This window comes from Lontra canadensis, unplaced genomic scaffold (genome assembly GCF_010015895.1).
Source record: "Lontra canadensis isolate GAN:19392208 unplaced genomic scaffold, GSC_riverotter_1.0 scaffold1, whole genome shotgun sequence".
Taxonomy (NCBI): domain Eukaryota; kingdom Metazoa; phylum Chordata; class Mammalia; order Carnivora; family Mustelidae; genus Lontra; species Lontra canadensis.
The window spans coordinates 10,873,480-10,889,337 of record NW_022630995.1 but is presented as its reverse complement, the minus strand read 5'-3'; the positions used below and the strand labels follow the sequence as shown (position 1 = coordinate 10,889,337).

The 15,858-nt window shown below is 38.8% G+C and overlaps 1 long non-coding RNA gene across 1 annotated transcript; it reads left to right on the top strand.

The window, feature by feature from the left end:
• The first annotated feature begins 2,333 nt into the window (after positions 1–2,333).
• On the top strand, positions 2,334–14,530 carry LOC116858710. Its single transcript, XR_004381003.1, has 3 exons — positions 2,334–2,357; positions 11,509–11,719; positions 14,136–14,530. It is a non-coding gene; the product is annotated as an uncharacterized LOC116858710 (long non-coding RNA).
• The last annotated feature ends 1,328 nt before the right edge of the window (positions 14,531–15,858 follow it).

Sequence of the window (15,858 nt, the reverse complement as noted above, 5' to 3'; positions counted from 1 at the left end):
ATGCAATGAAGTTGAATTCTTCTTAAAGGTCCCACCCCACGGCCTCCTTTGCATTTGAAAGGAACAAAAAAATCATGAACCATGGATGTCAATAAACCTAGGGTGGCAAAAGGAAAAGCAATGGAAGTGAAGTACCATAAAGAAATGGTGCCCATTTGTGTAACCTGTGATTAAGGTGCCATTCATCATCCAAGATTAAAGGAAGAGATTTATTGCATTGAGTAGATGCAACAGAACTTCAAGAAAATTACCTCCAAGGAAAGACAAAGAGGTGCATTTTATCACCACTACCACTGCTTCATTCTTTTATCTGACAAAGAAAATTGATCCACTGGAGCCACAGACTCAAAGATTTGGTTTTTGCCGCAGTGATGCGTTTCCTAGGTTAGCTTTGTCAGCTGACCTGTATTCACTACTGTCAGTAGTGAATCTTTATGCCTCTCCCGTAGACTGCATTTGGAAAATCACTCTGTGAAGGAATAAAATGTGCCTATTTATGATCGACACATGACAGGCCAATAAACTTCCAAATACTGCAGCTTCTTCACTTGTTAAAATTAGCTTTTTGAAGTTAAGATAGGTCTCTAGGAAAGAGTAGCTGATTAGTTATTTAAATGAAATGTGCTGTCAAGAAATAGTAACATAAATATAAATGAAAATATTTGTATTAACCATGGTCCATTTTTCCCATGGCAAATATGGACAAGACTGGACATGGGAACTCTATTCCCAAGGGCATTCCCAGAACACATTATCAAACACAGTTATTTACAAGGAACTAATTTATCCATATAGATGTAGCAGTCACAGAACTGAATTCTCTGTGAATGCTCAGATGGTACTACTAAGTAAAGCTCACACCGAGGAGATTTAGAAAGTGTGATGATGGGCTAGAGCATCGTCTGGCCGTATTTACAAAAATAAGGTGGTTTTTACTGGTCAGCTAATGAAAAGTAATCCCATCAACTAGCTTTTCCTAGGAGGGGAGAAGCTAGGGTGCACCCAGAGCCCAAGTCTCTGAACATCAACTGACGCACAAGGTGCAAAATAATCAAGAAGCCTTTGTTGGGGCACCTGGGTGGCTCAGTGGGTTAAGCCTCTGCCTTCAGCTCAGGTCATGATCTCGGGGTCCTGGGATCGAGCCCCACATCGGGCTCTCTGCCCGGCGGGGAGCCTGCTTCTCCCTCTCTCTCTCTGCCTGCCTCTCTGCCTATTTGTGATCTCTCTCTGTCAAATAGATAAATAAAATCTTAAAAAAAAAATAAAAAGAAGAAGCCTTTGTTAATAGGCATTATTCTGAATAATCATCTCTTTAAAATAGGTAATAGATGGGGGCACCGGGGTGGCTCAGTTGATTAAGCGTCCAACTCTTGATTTTTGGCTCAGGTCGTGATCCTGTGTCCTGAGACTGAGCCCCAGGACAGGCTCCCCAGTCAGTGTGGAGTCTGCTTCAGATGGTTTCTCCCTCTCTACTCCTCCCCACTGGCTCCCTCCCTCTCTCTCTCTCAAATAAATAAATAAATAAAATCTTTAAAAACAAAATTTAAAAAAAAAAGTCAAGCCATGCAGGATTATAAATGCACACATGTACACACACACATAGTCAGGTTTGCCTCTAGCCACTGTCCTCTAGCTACGCAGTCCTCCTCAAAGGTGCTGTTCTTGTCTATCCTTTCAGAGATGATCAATGCAGTTTCCTCACTTCTAAATTTGGTAATTCCACTGTACTTGGGATTTTGACAAGTTTTCCACCTGCTAAGAAAGGGTGTCCTGAAGCCCGTGTTTTCCTAAATTGAGAGCTAAAGGAAAAGGAAATGCAAGAGACAAATGAGATCCTTGTCACAAGAAACAAAGGACACTGGGGAAAAAAAGCATGAAAGGAAAAGGTAAATCAGCTATGATATTTGGAAGAATAATGTTCCCCTCTTTAACAACATAGCTTAATTAGGAAGAACAAAACTTTAGAGTCACATACTCAAAAAATGCTGGGTAGGTCATTGTCAAGCTGTGTAGCTGGTCATTACTCAATCTTTGAGCTTTGTTCTCCTAAGTTACAAAAACAAAGATAATATTAGCTGCCACAGAAGCTGTGAGGTATCCAGCACTTAGGAAGAGCCTGGTAAGTGGTATGTTTTCATTTTCTTAGGTACTGGGGTTTTTTTGTTGTTTTTAAAACTTTATTTATTTATTTGACAGAGCACAAGCAGGGGAAGCAGCAGAGGGAGAGAAGCAGCCTCCCTGCTGAGTAGAGAACTCAAGGACTATGTATGACGCTGGGCTCAATCCCAGCACCCTGCGATCATGACCTGAGCAGAAGGCAGACTCTTAACCAACTGAGCCACCCAGGCACCCCTTAGGTACTGTTTAAAGGAAATGGTTATTGTTGTATTTTAATTGTTTCTTCCCTCCAATTCTACCCCAGCATTTGTTTTTAATGGAAATGTAATTGACATAAAACCACTTGAGTACTTATTTGTTAATAATGTATAAGGATTTAAAATTTATTTATTTTTTAAATTCCAGTATAATTAACATACAATGTTATATTAATTCCAGGTGTACAATATGGTGATTCGACAGTTCCATGCTTTACTCGGTGCTTATCACAATAAGCGTACCCTAATGCCCCTCACCTACTTGACCCATTCCCCCCACCCACCTCCTCTCTGGTACCCATCAGTTTGTTTTCTACAATTAAGAGTCTGGTTTTTTGTTTGCATCTTTTTTAATTTGTTCATTCGTTTTGTTTCTTAAATTCCACATCTGAGTGAAACCATATGGTATTTGTCTTTCTCTGACTGACTTATTTCACTTAGCATAATACCCTCTAGATCCATGTATGTTGTTGCAGAGGCAAAATTTCATTCTTTTTTATGGCTGAGTAAAATCCCATTCTATATATCACCACATCTATCTACTCCTCTGTTGATGGACACTTGGGCTGCTTCTGTCAGCTTTTGTATATAATGCTGCAATAAACATAGGGGTGCTTGGTGCATATATCTCTTCAAATTAGTGTATTCATTTTCTTTGACTAAATACCTAGTAGTGGAATTACTGGATCATATAGTATTCTATTTTTAATTTTTTGAGGAACCTCCATACTGTTTTGCACAGTGGGTGCACCACTTGATTCTAAGGGTTTAAGTCCGCTTCCTCCCTGGGAAAATAAATTTCCCTTGGAACAGACTCTATGGAATTAGAAAACACAAAGCCAAAGGTTAAACCCTAAGAGGTCTGTTCAAGCACATCTTAGAATGTAGGGAAGTTGTATACCCTGCTGGTCTGAAGGACATCATGGGAATGAGAATCATCACTGTAAAAAGATCTTGGAAGTATATACCATATTTAGTCTTGTTTTCCCCACTACATTTAAAACAAGGCTCTGTATCATAATAAAATCTTTATATCCACCTACCTATCTATATGACATACAGATATGTATCTACCTACCTATCTACATGATATATATATAGATACATTTGTGTGTAAGAATATAAAACAGATATAGGTGTTTATATAACATACATACAGTTTTTTGCTCATGATCATTATTCAATAAATGTTTATCAAATTGAAATCAATAGATTATTTATATCCACATACATATGTATATATATTTGTCTATGGAGTAAGGGATATAATGCTGGTTTTGTTTTTTATTTTTTTTAAGATTTTATTTATTTATTTGACAGACAGAGAGATCACAAGTAGGCAGAGAGGCAGGCAGAGAGAGAGGGGAGGAAGCAGGCTCCCTGCCAGGCAAAGAGCCCGACGCAGGGCTCCATTCCAGGACCCTGGGATCATGACTGAGCCCAAGGCAGAGGCTTTTAACCCACTGAGCCATCCAGGCGCCCCTAATGCTGGTTTTATAAATAACACTTCTATTTGGACAAAAAGTAACAAAAATGAAAGAAAAGCCAATGGTAAATTGGACATCGGATAGGATATTTTTCCAGTAAATAAAGGAACTCTATGTTTTCTAATGATCTTCATATGTATTTTTAATTTGACTATTTCTAGACTCTACTTATTATAAATATTTACCAGCAGCTACTAGAAGTATACATATGGTGCCCCATTGTGGTCACTTAAGTAAAGATAATACCATTATCATTTGTAGAGTGGCATGGGAGATGTATGTACAGTATATAATCCCATTATGATTACTTGTTATATTTCATTTATCCAAAATTATTCCACCTACTACTGTATAATCACAAATTAGCCCTCAAGATTTCAAGAGAAAAAAGGTTAGCTGCAATCTATGAGGCCTGCTTTTTAGGTTTTTTCCTTCAGGTAAGAACATGGTATAGTAGGGAGTTTAAGCTATCACAAGAATTATCCCTAGAAGAACACAAAGTTGCATCTCGACATCCTCCCCAACTCCACTCCCATTCTATGCTCCTTGCAACTTCATGGACCTCTCTGGGTCTCTTCTCTCAGAATTTGTATGATGGACTGTGTTTCAGTAGTATCTCCTCCCCCAGTGTGGTCTGGCCCTTTGAGACATTACCCTACAGTTCTGGGTGGTTGGTTTTTTGTCTTGTTTGTTTTGTTTTTTGGGTTTTTTTTTTTCCCTCTCATAACAATTTCTGTTGGTAACAGTTATCTTGAATGTTGACCATGAATCTGACCTTATACTTTAATAAGATCATGGAATTAGTTCTCTATTCTGAGAGTCATTATTTTTGGAAATATTTGCTAATACATTCTTTTTGCTAGACACTGAGAAATGTATACTGGAAATAATCCCTATTTTCAAGGCTCTTACCTTTTTTAAGGAAAATGGATAAGAAAATCAATAGCAACATATTGCAATTGTTACTATAATGAGGTGTATCTGGATACCGTTGGTTTTCAAAAGAAGGACTTCTCACACTCTTTGAATCAAAGACTATTTCAAGAGAGTTGACACCAAAGTTGGATTGTGAAGGAGTCAATAAAGAGTAGCAAAATGAAGAAGAGAATGTGTCCTAGGCAGAGGGAACGGTTTTTACACAACCCCAGAGGCATAAGAGGACTTAGAGAATTCAAGGAACTACAGATGATTTGTGGTAGCAATACTAACATAATGGGAATTTTGAAAAGTCTAATAGACATCAGGCCTTGTACATACATTGTAAGGAACTTGAACTTCATATGGAAGATAATGGGGTGCCGACTGAAGTAGGAAAGTGATACAAGCACATTTACACTTAAGAAATTGGACTCTGACCATAGTTTGGACGAGGACAAGAGCTAATGCAATAATTCACAGAATTAAAAAAAGTATCTAGACCATAAGAACAATGTCAAGAGCTGTTTGGCCTAATGAAGGAAATCCTACTTTCCTGAAAGTGTTCTCTATAAGCCTTTTAGCAGCCCTGGACACAGGCTACCAGGTAAAGGTCAAACTAAAGCAGCTAACAGACATGTATCAAAAGTAAAGGCTTTAATCCTACTTGTTACACACTGCAGAGATATCAAACCAATAAAATAATTTTTGCTGTATCAAAGAACATAAAGTCTTTGGGATAGAAAAGAAAAATGTTAAGGTTATTGAAAGATTCTGATCCAATGTTTGAATCCCCTTTACAGCCTCTCTGTCAAGTGGGGATCCATCCCATGTTGAATAATTCCAATGAGCACAATCTACCATTTCCTGAGAAAGGTCACAAACGTCTGCCCTAATTTAAAGAAAGGAAAGAAAAGAAAATAGCAAGCTTTGTAGGGCTTACGAGTCAAAATTCCAGGCTCTATTCTGATTTTCTATTGACTTCATTTTCACTCTTTTCCTAAAATTCATCCTGTATAGTGATTTATTATGTAGGACTGACTTTATGGGAAGCCTGTTTGTTTGTTTTAAGTTTTTAGTTATGGGAAGGTGGACTTTAAAGGAAGCTATTCCCTAAGTGATGTCATTTTGGGGGCCAGGAAGCAAAGCTTCTCCACCCTTAACCGCCCCAGCCCACGCTATCATAGAGTCTCACATCACACCATTAACATTTCTAAAGAAATGGCACATTAAACCAGGTCACACTAGGGTGTTAATGACCTATCCGATGGATTTTATCCTGACATTGGGGACCCTGGAAAATAAAGAACCACTGGCAAAGGAAAGAGCACTAGAAGTGGAGAAGAGAAAAGCAACACCAAGGCAAGATAAGCTAGTTTGCCAGTGGTCCACAGACAGAGATGTCCAGTTGACTGCCTGTGAAGGACCTGGAATTGGTTCAATATGCTGTTTCCAGGGCTCCTCCTTGTATTATTTTGTCTCAGCAGAGCTGGGGTGAATTCCTGAGCAAGTCTGATGTGCAGCTAAATTTAGGACCTGCCAGCTGTGAAGCCACATAAAAAAACAAAAACAAAACACACAAAACACCATGACCCCCACCTCACAGAAACACATAAAATCAATGTCCCTATTCTGCCTGGAGCCACCTTGGTTGTTTATTTTTTTGTTATTTTTTTGTTTATTTTTTGTTAACAAAACTCTTGTTCTCAAGTCTTTAAGGTAAAGGTTATGGGGAGAGTCAGTGGCACATTAGGTACCTCATAAAATGTGCTTGCTATTGACTTATTTAAAGTTTCTAAGTTTACTTAAACAGTAGGTTTTCAACAAGCAGAATGTGTTGGTGAGTACAAAGTGACACATAGCACTGTCTTAATTCTTTTGGCAGTTGCAGTATATGTCTCTAAGGATGAGAGTTTTCTGAATTTGTAACAAACACGAGGTCATTGGGCCTCGTGATATCTTTGTGAATCCAGTGGCAGGTTTCATCTCTGATTTTTCTTTAGGAAATGAATAAGGAGATAAAAATGCATTGTTATAATGGTGCAATGACAGAATCGTGTTCTCGTAATTATGATTGAAGGACTCAGGTCAATGATATAAAACAATAATTAGCATTTGTTTAGCACTTTATAGTTTGTAAAACTCGTTTGCATATTTGATTCTTCTAATAATTCTGTAATATTGGTAGGTTTTCAGATAGAATAAAATTTCTCAAAACCCCAAGTGTGAGAGAATTGCTCAAGGTTTATAAGAGTATTGTAAGTTTTTTTAAACTTATAATTATAAACTTACAATTATATTGTACATATGTTGTATATATAATATACAATTATATATACAATTAGATTATATATACAATTAGATTACTTTAACTTACAATTACAATACAACTCACTTATTTTTAAAACAGTTCCAGCTATGAGGCAGAACATCATCAATTGTCTTTTGTTTTCTAAATCTAGTAAATTCAAAATACTAATTCAGAAATGTTAATAATGTATAGAAAGAGTTGTTTAATTACTCCTAGACACATGTAGTAAATAATAATAGAACTATCCTTGGGCACCTCGGTGGTTCAATCGGGTAAGCATCTGCCTTCTGCTCAGGTCATGATCCCAGGGTCCTGGGATAGAGCAGGGATTCTGCTGCTCCCTCTACCCCAATGCCCCCGCCCCCATGCTTGCATGCATGTACTCTTGTGCTGTCTCTCTCTCTCTCTTTCTCTCGTGCCCACACATGCGTTCTGAAATAAACAGAGATAAATAGATAGAACTATCTTTTATTGAGCACCTACCCTGAGCCAAGCACTGTGTCAGGTGCATAAATTATCTCCAGTCCTCATAGCAGTGCTGCAACCTTTTTACTTTAATTTGCAAAAGAGGAAATTGAGACTCGGGAGAGACTAAGTGAGGTGCCCAATGCTTATTAACAAATTGCAAAGACAGCATTCAAACTCCCATCTTTCTGATTCCAAAATTATTTGCACTATGCTTTTGTTAGATGATTGCAAGGATGTTTACATACAGTCATCAATTATTAGTCACTTTAGACTTACTCATTTATACACATGTAATATCAGTTCATTCATTTATACGACACATTCTGAAAACATTTTTTCTCCCAGGTAGATTATTTCTAGGGCCTGAACATTAGCTGGATACTGCATATAAAATGGAGAAAAAAATATCCCAATTGTGGAGTTTGTAGTTTAGCCTGGGAACTGTATCAGTGAACAAATAACTAGAATATGCCTGTAACAACGAACAGGAAATCATCACTGCCTCAGCTGTGCTTTGGCATACTAGTTTGGAATATGTAAAATACTAAAACCTTTAGTGAACACCACCTAATTGATTTATTTAATATTATGTAAGGTGCTTGTAGGTAATGAAAAAAATAGACTTTTTTTTAAGATTTTCTTTATTTATTTGACAGAGAGAGAGAGAGAGACAGCACAAGCAGGGGGAGTGGCAGGCAGAGGGAGAGAGAATCAGGCTCCCCGCAGAGCAGAGGGAGCCTGATGTGGGACTTAATTCCAGGACACTGGGATCATGACCTGAGCCAAAGGCAGTTGCTTAATCAACTTAGCCACCCAGGCATCCCAAAAGTAGACTTTTAAGAAATTCTTTCTTAAAAAAATTAAATGAAATTAAATTCTTTTCCCGGGGGTAGGTTGGCTTAGTCAGAAGAGCATGGGACCATCGATCTCAGGGTCATGAGTTCAAGCCCCACAATAGGTGTAGAGATTATTGGGGGGAAAAAAAAAACTTTAAAGAAATTCTTTTCCTTTTAGAGATGGAAATTTCACAATAAATGCAAATAGTAGGTAAATTCCATAAAGCATTAGGAAGTTTGTGTAATCACCAATGTGGCTAGGGTAATTTTTTCAGTTTAATAGTTGTGACTTTTGGGGCACCTAAGTGGCTCGGTGGTAAAGCGTCTGCCTTTGGCTCAGGTCATGGTCCCAGTGGGGTCGCGCCCTGCATGGAGCTCCCTGCTTAGCAGGAAGCCTGCTTCTCCCTCTCCCACTCTCCCTGCTTGTGTTCCCTTCTCTCACTGTCTCTCTGTCAAAAGATGAACAAAATCTTAAAAAAAAACAAAAAAAATAGTTGTGACTATTACAGTCCTCATTTTTACTCCTGGTCACATGGTTGTAGCTGGTATTTATAACTACTATCAATTCCATAGTTACTTTGCCCTCAGCGAACTCCTTATCTGGTTCCTTGCCTGGTAGGGTGACCTGACTCTGAAGGGCGTGGGCCCTTAGTCCTGTCGGAACTGGGTTGCTGTAGTTTCTCCCTAGCCTTAAAATCACAGGATGTGGGAGTGGTGAGAGCACTTTGAGAGATCTCCCACAGTCCAAACATGTTCTTCCTTATCCCCGCTGTGCCGTAGTAACCCAGTTTCCCCTTGGTAGGATCAGTCGCCACACCAAGAATGGTAACCACCTGCTTTGCCTGTTGATTCATCAGCGGGAGGAGACCAATGTGACCAGGGAACACTCTGAACTTCCAGCTTAAAGGAACCATTATTTTGTCCTCTGGGGGAAGCATTCCTCCCTTTGGAACTGAGACCTGTATACTAACAGAACCAAAGTCACGAGGATAAGAAACAAAAAGTTGCTAGTGGGTCACCAGGGATAATATTGAAAGGAGTCACTCCCATTTCTACCACCTTTAATTCCCAGACCCACGTATTCTGTCTGTAGAAGAAAGAGCACCACCTATATTATTATCTGATTTAGAGCATAATCATATCTGATTTAGAGCCTCTTAGAGGATGTTGCCCCAGCTGCACAAGGTATGCCATCCGTCATTTAGCTGGTGCCATAAATGAGTCTTCAAAAAGCCACTCCACCTTCTATCAAGTCAATGGCTTTAGGATGAGGGGTGACAAGATAAGATTTATAGGGTGATGCTGTAAGAAATACCATGACAGTGGATATAAGCCAATCCATAAATCCATGGATGGTGGTTTTGGCATAAACTTTATGTACAGAGAAGGAAAATCTATATATAGAATCAATGTCTATGCCAGTGAGAACAAAGTTCTAGTCTTCCCATAATGGAAGTAGTCCAGCATAGTAAACCTGCTCCCAGCTAGGTGACAGATCCCTCTCAGGGAATGGTTCTGTGTAAGGGGCTCAGTTTTGATTTGCTCCAGTAACAAAACCACATCTAGAATAGAGCCATGATTGGAATCACTATCTAATTGATTTTACAATAATCCACTGTCATTCTCCAAGATCCATTGGTCTTCTACAGGCTCTCCCTAACCCTTATTTTACTGGCCAAAAGGTAATGCATTACAGATGAAATTTTTTTCTTCTTAATGTTCACATAGGCATCTTTTTAGATATGGACACTTAAAGAATTCTATTAAAACTAGAAGGAAAATTGGAGAGTTTTTTTTTTTTAAAGGTCCATTTATTTATTTGAGACAGGCAAAGCTTGTGTGTGTGTGGTGGGGGAGGGGCAGAGGGAGGCATTCTTCAAGCAGACTCCCCACTGAGCACGTAGCCCAACACAGGGCTCATCTCACAACCCTGAGATGAGGGCAGAAACCAAGAGTCAGATGCCTAACCCACTGAGCCACCCTGGTGCCCCAAGAGAGTACTTTTCTTTAAAGCACTACTTCGGCAACCTCAGCCATAAAGGGGAAAATGAGCACTTCTATCTCCTTATTTATAATAATGTTACATTTATAGGAATGTATCCTCACAACAACCAACACGTTAAATATTAATGCCATTTGTTAAATTGGAAAATGGAGATGCAGCGAAATTAAGTGACATGGTCCAAGTTCCACAGCTAGTAGAGTAGAGCAGGGTCTTACCCAGATTTTCTCACTCCAAAGCTCTTTCTCTTTGTACTACAGCACATTCTAACACAAGAGATTATGTTATTCTCTTCCTAGCACATGCTCTCGTATTACATGACATAATTTTATTCTTAAAAGGAATGTAAGTTGGAGGTTAATGAAAATAAAGTTGCATGTTGTCAGGTACTTTTAAACTTTTTGTTTTAACATGCATTCTGAATTTCATAAATACTTTTGTAGCATTTACCTCTTCCATGTTTTGTGTCCTTCAAAGTAGAGGACAATGCTAACAATTCTTACGGAACTTAATCAATTCTTACGAAGATAATATCTATGAAACAGGTTTCAACATCTGCAGTTCCCTATATGGATGCAATTATTATTTATTGATTCTCCAAACTTTATAATATAGAAAAGGTAAAGCATATGCAGAAGTTTCAACAATTAATAACTCATGATCAATCTTGCTTCATTTTTTACATATGTTTACTTACATATGCTTGCTTCTTCCCTCACCCACCCATTTCCAGATCATCCTAAAGCAAATTCCTAGATAATCTTATTAGCTGTAAGAGTATATATCTTCCCCAAATTAAAGAATCAGCAAGAAGGTCCTGATGCATATCATTGATCATCAAACAACACATGGTATGAGGTGGGGTTCACCCAAGGTTTCATCTTTAAGATGGTTATAATCATTTTCTGAAGTGTATCTTCTCAGTCTAGAGGCTTAGCTCCTGAGGAACGTCTTTCTTAGAGCTACTAAAACCAGGTAACTGTGATCAACTCTCTTGACCATACCTACAGCGCAGAGACTGATGATGGTCCTTTCATAACAACGCTGAGGTTTTTGCTAGGCCATCCAGCTGGGCTAGTACAGCTCATTGCAACCATTTTTCTAAATCTGATAGTGGAATGTGAGAAGTGATGTCTGCCACGACCAGATCTTTTCCTCAAAGAAACTGGCATGCCTTCAACCTGTTTTTTCCTCTAACCTTCTGGTCTGGATACAAAAGTGATGGTGCAGGCAAGAACCCCCAGCTTGGACCCAGAGACAAAAGCCACATATTGAAGATGGCAGAGCCTCTTTACCAGCCCAGAATGACCTACTTGGACTATTAGGTGAGAGAGAGAAAATGACACTTTCTTTAGACACTGTATTTTTAGATCTCTTTGTTTTAAAAAACTTAGACTTGGGACACCTGGGTGGCTCAGTGGGTTAAAGCCTCTGACTGCAGCTCAGGTCATGATCTCAGGGTCCTGGGATGGAGCCCCACATCGGGCTCTCTGCTCAGCGGGGAGCCTGCTTCCTCCTCTCTCTCTGCCTGCCTCTCTGCCTACTTGTGATCTCTGTCTGTCAAATAAATAAATAAAATCTTTAAAAAAAAAAAAACTTAGACTATACCATAATTAACTAACATATCTATAAAATGTTGAAACTGAAACCAAATGATGAGATTTTTTTGTTTGCTTTTTTTTTCACTTTTTTTTTTTTAAAGATTTTATTTATTTATGAGAGAGAGAGAGAGAGAGAGCGAGCACAGGCAGACAGAATGGCAGGCAGAGGCAGAGGGAGAAGCAGGCTCCCCGCAGAGCAAGGAGCCCGATGTTGGACTCGATCCAAGGATGCTGGGATCATGACCTGAGCCGAAGGCAGCTGCTTAACCAACTGAGCCACCCAGGCGTCCCTGTTTGCTTTTTTTTATAACCACCTTTTGTTTATATGAGACCCATAGGAGTGCCTAACGCTGAATCAGTAGAGCCTGTGACTCTTGATCTCAGGCGTATGAATTCAAGCTCCAAGTTGGGTGTGGAGCCTACTTAAAAAAAAAAAAAAATCTGAAGAAGACCCCTATTTCTAAGATCTTCAAGGACAGAGATTATGCTTATCATTTTTGTATCACCAGGACCCTATCATTTTTGTATCCATAGAAATATAAAGAAACAACTTAAGTATATATCCCAGGATTTATAGATTAATTATATTATATATTTGTATATATTACATAGTATTGTACATTACTTATGTTATATATTTATGTTTAAGTATAATAAAGATATCCTTGGATATAATATCCAAGGAACTTTGGACCTTGCTCAAATGTCTCTTCCAACATCTCCTTAAGTCTTATAACATGGATTAATCCTACGTTTAATGTCATTTCTTTCTAAGAGAAAGTATAGAAGCCACAGATGGCAGCACTGACTTCCCTAAAATCATGTGGCAAAAGGAAAAGCCAGTTCTAGCTCTGCTATTACTCCTTCACCACTGTTCCATAAGCAGTCTTTGGAAATAAAAACAAAAGTCACTGTTATCTGACAAAGAAATAGAAAAGATGTAGCTCTACTTAGTTTCAATGCCTGATATTTTGCCTGGTCCTTTTCTGTCATCTGACTGCTATGAATTGATATTTTTAGAAATGTGAAATTTCCCTTTTGAAATGTGGTTCCATTTGCTAGGTGTTAATAAAAGGTAAAGTTTGAGTTGTAGTGATATTGATGTAATCCATCAATACAATATATATTGTATTGTGAAAGCGGTCTTTTTTAAAAGATTTATTTATTTTTATGAGAGAGAGAGTGCATGTGCCCATGTGTGTGCAAGCGAGTAGGGAGGGGGCAAAGGGAGAAGGAGGAGAGAAGCAGACTCCCCACTGAGGGCAGAGCCTGATGTGGATCTCCATTCCAAAACCCTGACATCATGACCTGAGCCAAAATCAAGAGCTGGACACTTAACCCACTGGGCTACCAGGCCCCCCTTGTGAAAGCAATCTTGATATTAACTAATAATAATGCTATTTCATTTAAAAAATTAAAATGGTGTTTCTTTCATGCAACTAAATAGGAACTTAAAGATAGTTTCATATTTAACACTAGCTGTGGGCTTGACTTTTCATTGACTGACTAGGCTATTTTAAGAAATTAAAATTGAGGGGCGCCTGGGTGGCTCGGTGGGTTAAAGCCTCTGCCTTTGGCTTGGGTCATGATCCCAGGGTCCTGCGATCGAGCCCCAAATCGGGCTCTCTGTTCGGCAGGGACCCTGCTTCCTCCTCTCTCTGCCTGCCTCACTGCCTACTTGTGATCTCTCTCTGTCAAATAAATAAATAAAATCTTTAAAAAAAAAAAAGGGAAATTAAAATTGAGTCTCATTATTAGGAGGGTTAATCTTAAGTAGAACTCAGTTAATTATTATTTGACAGTCATTGGTCAGTTTTTTAAAAAGTAAAACATACTAGGTTCTATTACAAGATACACTCTTCAACAAGATAATAGAATTCTATTAATATATTGAAAAGTAGGGGCACCTGGGTGGCTCAGTGGGTTGGAGCCTCTGCCTTCAGCTCAGGTCATGATCCCAGGGTCCTGGGATCGAGCCCCGCGTCGGGCTTTCTGCTCAGTGGGAAGCCTGCTTCCTCCTCTCTCTCTCTGCCTGCCTCTCTGCCTACTTGTGATCTTTCTGTCAAATAAATAAAAATCTTAAAAAAAAATATATATATATATATATTGAAAAGTAATTAAGCTGCTTTTCTTCTTTCAGTGTACCATTTGATAAGAAGAGGACTACTTTTGTCAGAAAAGAGAAATAACTCCAGTTTTTGTTTTGCTTGTACTTTGCTACTGACATTCAAGTAAGTATATTGGGTAATTTTAAAGCTAGCAATTATAAACCATATAGTTTGCCAAAGCAACTGTAATAACTCATGTTTGCTGGCCTAGGTCATGAGAGCAAACTGCTTTCAGTAGAAGTAAGTCAATTATATGAAACAATTTTTTTCTAGATAATTAGGTAGTAATTATGAAGGGATCTGATATTTAGTCACTAATTTTCCTTAGTAACTAAATATTTGAAATAGGTGCCATGCCCTTGGAATGAACCTTAAAATCTTACCTCCTACCAGGCTGGATGCATTATAAGGCACAGAGGATGGTGTGTATGTATGTAGAGACCTAAGGAGGGTGTAAAACCATAGCTATGGAATGGTTTACCCATTATTTCAAAATAAGCTGAGAACCCATAGCTTCCAATATTTCACCCTTAAAAATGGGTTGGTATAGCGTTTTCCAAGATTTTCAAACCTAAGTTTTTCTCTCAAATTATTCTTACACAAAACCTAATACATGCCATAAAATAGATAAGTAAGGAGTTTCCCTTTGTGATCCGTATGTCTGGGGACAGGGAGGGAAGCAGAGGTCTCACTCAATAAGTTCATCCCCCAACAGCTCCTGCTGATCCCTACAGTGTTTCTGAAAATCTGCCCCCCAGATCCTATTGATCAGAATGAAACAAAGTCAGCACGACTATTTTCCCTCTGGCCAAAGGCCAAGAAGATACTATATCATATGATGGAGTACTGGGGCTAATGAACAATAAAGGTTTGCTGATTGATAAAAGTTTGTCTATTCAGAAAGTTTGGTTCACTTGAAATGGTCGTGTTTAAATACTAATCAGATGCCCTTTGTTATTTGTACTTATTTTTCCATAAGTGTACGAAATAAATACTTTATCTTCATAGCATCGAAAAGTGAATTAAAAATGGAATGATTGGGGCGCCTGGGTGACTCAGTGGGTTAAGCCTCTGCCTTTGGCTCAGGTCATAGTCTCGGGGTCCTGAGACCGAGTCCCGCATCGGGCTCTCTGCTCAGCGGAGAGCCTGCTCCCCCGCCCCCGCCACCGCCTGCCTCTCTGCCTACTTAAGATCTCTCTCTGTCAAATAAATAATTTTTTTAAATGGAATGATTAGCTACAAAGCTGTAATAATCAAAACAGTGTGGTTGTGGCACCAAAACAGACACAAAGATGAATGGAGCAGAATAGAGACCTCAGAAATAAACTCATGCTTACATAGTCAATTAATCTATGACAGAGGAGCCAAGAATGTACAATGGGGAAAGGGCAGCCTCTTCAGTAAATACCGCTGGGAGAACTGGACAGCTACATTCAAAAGAATGAAGCTAGACTACTTTCTTACACCAAACACAAAAAGAAACTCCAAAAGAATTAAAGACCAGGGATGCCTGAGTGGCTCAGTCAGTTAAGTGGCTGCCTTCAGCTCAGATCATGATCCCAGGGCTCTGGGATCAAGTCCTTAGTCGGGCTGCCTGCTCAGTGGGGAGCCTATTTGCCCCTCTCCCTGCTGTTCCCTCTGCTTGTGTTCTCTCTTTCTCTGTCAAGTAGATAAAATCTTTTTAGAAAATGAACTAAAGACCTAAATATGAGAACTGAAACCATAAAACTCCTAGAAGAAAACATAGGCAGTAAT